The sequence below is a fragment of the Lathyrus oleraceus genome, chromosome 2, assembly GCF_024323335.1.
Source record: "Lathyrus oleraceus cultivar Zhongwan6 chromosome 2, CAAS_Psat_ZW6_1.0, whole genome shotgun sequence".
Classification (NCBI taxonomy): Eukaryota; Viridiplantae; Streptophyta; class Magnoliopsida; order Fabales; family Fabaceae; genus Lathyrus; species Lathyrus oleraceus.
Window position 1 is genome coordinate 91163641 of NC_066580.1, and position 6835 is coordinate 91170475.

Genomic DNA, 6835 nt, shown 5'->3' on the forward strand with positions numbered 1-6835 from the left:
CCCAGTAGAGTGCTATTTTGAACCTCCTATGGTTTCTCCCCAGTGAGGTCGCCCAGTGGAATGTTTGGTTGAAATTGTTCATCTTCATTCCTCCTAGCCCTATTGTGGTCTGTCCCCAGTAGCGTGCTGTTTGGATACCTTCGTGGTTCGTTCCTTGTGGAATGTTATTTGCTGAACCCTATCGCGGGTAGTTCCCAAGCAGAGTGCTTATTGAAGATTTTAACCTTCATCTCTCCAGCAGAGCAGTATTCAACATTCTTTTTCCCTCAACCGGTGTGTTTTCCCTGGAAGATTCGGTTGGTGGTTGATCCCCATATTTCCTTCGTTTCCTCGGAAGAAATCCCAGCGGATGTTGTTGGCATGGTGAGCTTTATCTATGCCGAGTTATCCCCAGCAGAGGTATGGTATGGTTGTTTCGTGGCATCTCTGATCTCCACCAGGGTTGGTATGGTGAACGTCTGTGTTTCCCCGAAGCAGAGATCTTCTCTCCTCAGTAGGACGTAGGTTCCTCAGCAGGTTTGGTACTTGGTGTGATCACCAATTTCTTCTCATTTCTTCCTCAGTGAAGTTGCCAGTAGAATTGCTTTGGTGGCAGTTTTGCTTGTGTAGTGCAGTTCTCCCCAGCTGGAATGGTTGTTCACTCTTCCCACAGAGTTGTTATATCCCTGATTTCTTCAGCAACGGTGCTCTTATGGTAGTTTGTGCCTGTGCATTGGACTTCGTGTCCATATCCATGATTGACTGAGGAGTTATCTCGCTTATTTCCCCAGTAAGATCGCCAGTAGAGTTGCTTTGGTGGCAGTTTTTGCCCGTATGATGCATTTCTCCCCAACCAGAGGGACTGATGATTCATCCTTCCAGAGATCTTGTGATTTTCTTATATCTTTGGTCCGTGGTAGATATATTCTCCTTGGATGTTTCCCCAGCTGGGTTGACTGTTCATTCTCCCCTGCAGAGATTTTATCATCTCAATCTCCAGCAGATTCGCTTTGCTCTCTAGTGATTTTGGCTTTCCCTTTTGAAGGGTAGTACCGGGTGGTTGATTCCTAGAACTTGTTTGTGTTAGAACTGTCTATTTTGTCAGCATTCGTCATACATAAACCATGCATATACACGCATAATCATAGCATTCAGATATTCATGTTGCATTTTTGCCATATATCTTTTGTTTGTTATCTCCTGCTAATTGGTGATTTAGATCTCTCCAGTAGATCTCCCCAAGCAGATGTCAGTGTGTCTGATCTATCCATATAGAGTCATCCCCTTAAGCAGAAAGCGTTTACCCCTTCCTTCTGCACTCCCCACTGAGTTATATCCTCGTGGATGACGGTTGTTTCCGTTCCTCCCAACATATATTGGGATGGGTTTCCCTATAGAGTTTTTTCCTCATTAGGATGAGTCTTGATTCAGTTTGCCTTTTTGGTTCTATCCCTAAATTGGCTCTTTGTGGCTGTCTCTTGTGCTTCCCTGTGGTATAAATGAATAAATTTCCCAGTAACCGGCAATAGTTCATCTTATTCCCGGTGGAATTTGTGGTTTTCTACCCAGTAACCGGTAGTTTGTAAGTCCTATTTTTGTTGTTTTCTACCCAGTAACCAGTAGTCATAAATCCTACTTTTCATCCCCTAGCAGAGGTAACCTTTGTGGTTCATTCTGGTTGATGGCGGATTTTGTGGTTTTCTACCCAGTAACCGGTGGTTGTAAATCCTGTGTACCTTTTTTTCCCTCTTTGCGGAGTCTGTGGTTATATACCCAGTGACGGGTATTTGTAAACCTTTTGTTCCTCAGCAAGAGTCGGCGGTTTTCTACCCATTAACTGGTAGTTGTAAACCTACTTTCAGTTGTTCCCCATCAGAGTTTATGGTTCTCTACCCAGTATCTGGTAGTTGTAAATCCTACTCTTTTGCCCTCAGCTGAGTCTGTTGGTCTTCTACCCAGTATCCGGTAGTCGTAAACCCTATCTTTCTCACCTGTGCAGAGTTAACCTTTGTTGTTCATCCTTGGTGATGACGGTTACTCTTTCGTGGTTTTCTACCCCGTATTCGGTAGATGTAATCCCCTCTTTGCGGTTATCATTATCCAATATTCGGTCTTGATATGCCCTCCCTCTGTTGGATATTTGCTCTGAGTAAGCAATTTTATCCCCAGCATGGTCTTCTTTCATTTACCCTTGTTTAGGTAATGTTTGTTGCCCTTTGATTGGTCATCATTATATACCTAGTAACCGGTATCCCGATGTCCTTTCGTTTCGGTCGATGTATCCTCTAACCCAGTAACCGGTTGTGGATAATCTTCCATGTGAGTATATTGTCTACGTTCTGACAGTAATAGATAATGTATCTCTTGCACTCTTTGGTTGAAGCCTTTGATTGTTCCCCCAATTGAGTAAGATTCGTATTTTCTTTGTAAAATCGAATATCCATCCAGTAAATTGAGTTTGCTTTTTCAGCCCTCCTTTTCGGATGATGAGTGTTTTGGAAGTGAAATCCAATTCACGTCTTGGTTGGTCATCATTATATACCCAGTAACCGGTATCCCGATGTCGATCCTTTTCGGTCGTTTTGTCCTTTAACCCAGTAACCGGTTGTGGATAATCTTCCATGTGAGTATATTGTCTACGTTCTGACGGTAATAGATAATATATCTCATGCACTCTTCGGTCGAAGCCTTTTGTCCTTCCCCAGTTGAATAAGATTCGTATTCCTTGTGGAATCGAATGTCCCTCCTTAAATCAAGACTGCTTTTCTAGCTCTCTTCAGGATGATGAGTGTTTTGGAAGTGAAACCCAATTCACGCCTTGGTCGGTCACCTATTATATACCTAGTAACCGGTATCCTTGGTGTTCCCTCCTTTTCTGCTCCCTATTATGACCTTGGTCCCCTGCGGAGTCAGATCTTCCTGAGTTGAAATATACCTTTGTTAGGTCTTCCTCAGATGTTTTGGTTGATTGATATCTCTCACCCGTATACCGGTCTTAGATATTCATTCTTCCCGAGCATGTGGTTCTCTCACCCAGTAACCGGTGTTCATATCACATTGTCTCTTTGAGTTTGTTACCCAGTAACCGGTAACACCTCACCTCTTTGCTTCCTAGGAGAGTCTTTTCTAGACAATCCCCGGCGAGGTCCTTTGTGGATAACTTTGCTGTGTTGGCGTTTTCCCTAATACATGCATTTTTCCCTAGCAGGGATGTTTCGTTTTTTTTCTCCAGCCCGAGTCCGGATTTTTATCCGAAGTTTCCTCCGTTAGTCTTTCCATTGGATTTTCTTCCCTTTGGAATTCTTTTCCCAGTTTCAAGTCGTGGCCTGCTCACGCATTTTTCGTTTATTCCCCAATAAAGTCTCCAGCTTTGAGTCGTGACCTGTTCACGCTTTTCCTTTCTTTTCATCCCCATGAGAGTCCGTTAGAGTCTGTGTTCCTGGTGAATGTATTACTCCTATGGATTGTCTTTTCTTTCGATGTCTTTTCTTCTTTGTGGATTCGTATTCCCCATAGAATTGTCTTCTTTTGCATACATACATCTGAATCATGTGGTCTCTTAGGGACCAAAATTTGTCTCTTTGTTATTATTTAAGCCCATTCTACCACGTCGAGATGAAGATTTTAACCTTCACTTCTCCGGCTAGAATGACCTTAAATAGGGGCATCTGTAAGACCCAATTTTGACTCTAAGATCCCTCATGGCATCATAGCATTGCATTGCATAAGCCTCAAGGATCATTGGACACCTTGCTTCCTTACCTGTGGGTGTGATCTCTTTGAGAGTGATTCTTGATCACCAAGCATTGCTTGCATTTGTATATCATTGCTTTTCTTTTAATCACTAACCAAAAATGTACAAAAATATATCATTAACCTTTGTTACTTGCAGCTTAAGCAGTCAACAGGTCAAGGCACATCAAGTGAATCCTATGAGCAAGAGATGAGGTTTTCCTTGAGATATGGATCATTTGATCATTACATTGAGCTTATATGAGCTAGAGGCTCATTTTGAAACCAATTCATCAAGTGGCAAAGGCCGAAGTTCATCAGAACATTTTCAGGTCATCTAAGGACCAATACAAGTCAACTGCAAGTCAACTGAAGGCTTTGAGTGTGGGAATTGAACTTCTTCATCCCATTCATGTTCAAACAAGGCTTATTCATCATGTCAAACATCTACATTAAAGAATTTGAAGTCAAATCAAAAGTTTCCAAAAATGGAAAGTGACCTATAATTTCAAGTTTCCAAAAATGGAAAGTTTTTCGACCAAATTCAACTTGACTTTCCAACATCAAAGAAGCTTCAAATGAATTTCTGTCCAACATGAAAGTTGAATATCTTTCTCTCCCATTTCCAAAAAGTCCAAGATCATGATCATTTGATGAATGGTTGAGGAGATATGATCAAATGATTGCAATGTGTACATGGAACTTCAAAATGCGATAACTTTTGATCCAAGGCTCCAAATTGAGTGCCTCTTTTTGCATTATGCTTGTTATGACATATATTTTCCAAATCCAACATGACATTGCATGAAATTTCATCACATGACCATTTGCTCATTCATGAACATTTTGGAGGGAAATTTGGAAATTCAAAATTGGTGCATCATATGAACAAAATACCATTGCCAACATGTGCATGAGATGATTTTGAATGATTTTGAGCATCCATACATCACTGTTCACGTCCAAATTTGCATGGCACCTTACATTTTCCAATTTTGGTCATGCACCTCATTTTCATTAATCATAATTAAATCATGCCTAATTCTGATTTGGATGTGATTAGGAGACCATATATAAATCAAATCCTAACAGAATTTTCATAACAACAACTTCTAGATCTCAAATTTTGGCTTTCCCTCCATTTTTGCTCTCAATTGAAACTTCAATTTTCTTCACATAAGCCATTGATTTTATTATATATTCTTGTTCTATGATCATCATTGAGTGCAGATCAAGCTCTTGATTGAAGAATTCGAGCCAGAATCAAGCACATCAAGGTCAAGAACATGAAGATGGAAGTTGAAATCTGAGCTAGATCCAAGCCATCTCAAGCTTCAAATCACGCATAAAGCTTCAATATACGAGTGATAGAGGAGATCTGGATAGTTTGAGCATTTGAATCGCTGGTTTCATCATTCTGCTCTTCAAGAGGTAAAAATTCGAATCTCTTAATTCTTCAAATCATTGCCATGTTTAGGTAGATCTTTCCACGTTGATCACACTGATGCTTTTAGAATTTGATTTGGTGCAATATTGGTTGAGTTATGTTGAATTGAATTTTTGAATGCATAAATGTTTCTGCTCGATTCGCCTTGTTCATGATGATTTAGACTTAGTTGATGCTGGATCCATGTTGTACGTAATAAGAGCTTTCGAATGATATAATTTTTGCTGGATTCTGCAAAAAATTGGCCGTGCGTTACTGTAGCTCCGCCGTATTCATGAAGAAGACGGTGAAAACCACCGCTCCCTCCACCGCGCTAGGGTTTCTGGTTTGTGCGCTGGGAATTCACTGTAGAAGCGCCCGTCACTTTCATGTCCACGGTTCGATCCACACTGAGCGCGCTTCCTTTTTCTTTTCATTATTTCCTTCATTAGCCAAACGCGGTCGTTTTGATAGCGCGCCTTGGACCTCCCTGTACAGGGTTCGAGTCCTTCATAATGCACTTTCATTCAATTAATTTTCATGGGCGCATGTTGACTGGCATGGCATGGGTCAAACCCTGGTGCTAGCATCTTTTCCAATTTCACTTTTCTTAACATTTTCCATGTGTTTTTCAATATTATTTCATTATTTTCATGCCAAATTCAAAAAATCATAAAAAATAGAATATTAATCCAATTAATTCCAACTTTTTTTCTACATGTTCATATGGATGTATATTATTTTGTGATGCTGATTTCATGATTTTATCACTTCTGGATTTTTAATTGTGGACTGTATTTGAACATGTATGCAAATGTGACATGTTGTACGAATTCTATTGTGAAATGCTCATACATTGGCCAATTGATTTGAAATTTGGTATGCTGATTCCCAACATGTTGCATCATTTTTGAGGCTTGGTTGTGCATTTTTAGCATTTTTCATTTCTGTTTTAGACACATGATTGTATGGTGTGACAATGTGTGTCACACAATTTGATGTCATACTTGTGCATTTTCATTTCCAGGTCAATTGAGTTCTGTTGATTCTAATTTTTGGCATGATGCTTGTGTTTGACATGTTGTATGCTCATAAAAATTTCCATGATTGTTTGAGTCATTTCTGTTTTAATATGAAATTTTCATTCTTGATGATCAATTGTGTGCTTTAGAATCGCCTTTACCATATCTTGCTCATATGATGACTTTGCTTGATGCTTTAGCCTTGGTCCTTTTTAGGACATGTTCTTGCTTGATTAAATGTGCTCCATGTTGAATATTGGTTGTTTTGACTTTTTGCTTTGCCTTTGACCCTAGGCTTTGCCCTAGGGGTTTGTACTCACAATTTGAGCTTTGCCTTTCAGGTTCAAGCAATTAGTCCTAATGGATGATGTGATCTCCTTGCTTGAGATGCAATTTACTTTGTTTAACTGATTTTGATTGTGTTGTAGGTCCATTGGTGGCTAACTCACTTGAGTGTTTGCCTCTTATGGCTTACATGTTGTACATATTGGGAATGTCTGACTGTTGTTAATTATTTGGTTTTCTGAATGTGAATACTGATTGTTTGGCTTTTCATACAGGTACCTTAAGTAGCTTTTGCTCATTATCTGAGCTTTGCCACTTAGGTAATCTCTCTAACTCCATGTAGTCTGGAAGCCCTGTCGTTTCTGTTTGGCAGGCATTTGGCTGAAGTCCT